Genomic DNA, 1052 nt, shown 5'->3' on the forward strand with positions numbered 1-1052 from the left:
CTGGGGTGGGGAGGCGGGCTCCAGGCTGACCAGCCTCCTTTCCCCCCCGCACCCCCGAATTCACACGCTGCCCTGGAGAGCTCCGAGCCGCCTGCTGTCCCCACCAGGACTGTGGCCGGGCAGGACGTCCTTTCTCTGGGCACTGCCCATGGTGTCACACCCGGCAAAGCCAGTCTGGGGACCCGGACTCGCCAATCTAGGGAGCAATGTCCCCTCTTGGTGAGACAAGGCAGAAGGTGGGAGGCCGGGCGCTGAGCTCTGTAGGGACCGGGCCTGAATCCTGCCCAGCTCTGGCCGAGAGACCCCTCCGGGCTGCCGGCTCCTGGCCACGTGGGAGGAAGGGACTCGGGGAGGCCAGGCCCTCACCGTGGTCACTTCCCAGGTCTCCTTGGCAGGGGGTGTCCTCAGTCCCAGAGCCACACTCCTGGGGGGACCCGGGGGACCCACACAGGCCCTCCTGGGGTCTCCCCTCCTGCTGCAAGCCAGGTGGCGACGTAAGACACATCCAAACCTGAAGAGAATTCTAGTAAGAGTTTACTTTGGCCTGGCCAGTGTGGCTCAGTGGTTGAGCATCAACCTATGAACCAGGAGGCCATGGTTCGACTCCAGGGCTGTGGGCTCGATCCCCAGTGTGGGGCGTGCAGGAGGGAGCCGATCCATGATTCCCTCGCATCACCGATGTTTCTTTTCCTTTTTCATTAGAGCAAAGGTGGAGATTGATTGAAGAACAAGTACATCATTAATTTTCTCTCTCTCCCTTCCTCTCTGAAATCAATACAGAAAACAAAATAAACATTTTAAAAAGGAAGGGCCGGAAGGAAGACGACAGGGAGGTGGTGGGTTGCAGGGCAGCGAGCAGGCGCTGTGCTCATTCGGTTCAGGGTGACACCCCTCACGGGCGTCTTTCCGGCCTCCTCACCGAGGTGCACCGGACGGAACAAGGCCGGGTGGCTCAGTACAGAGGCGGCAGGTCCGGGCGTGGCGCCCTGTGAGCTGGCCCCCAGGAATGTGTGAGCATCACCGGCGAGGCCGCTTCCCACACAACCTGCCTG

The sequence above is a fragment of the Myotis davidii genome, unplaced genomic scaffold, assembly GCF_000327345.1.
Source record: "Myotis davidii unplaced genomic scaffold, ASM32734v1 scaffold609, whole genome shotgun sequence".
In the NCBI taxonomy this organism is placed as follows: domain Eukaryota; kingdom Metazoa; phylum Chordata; class Mammalia; order Chiroptera; family Vespertilionidae; genus Myotis; species Myotis davidii.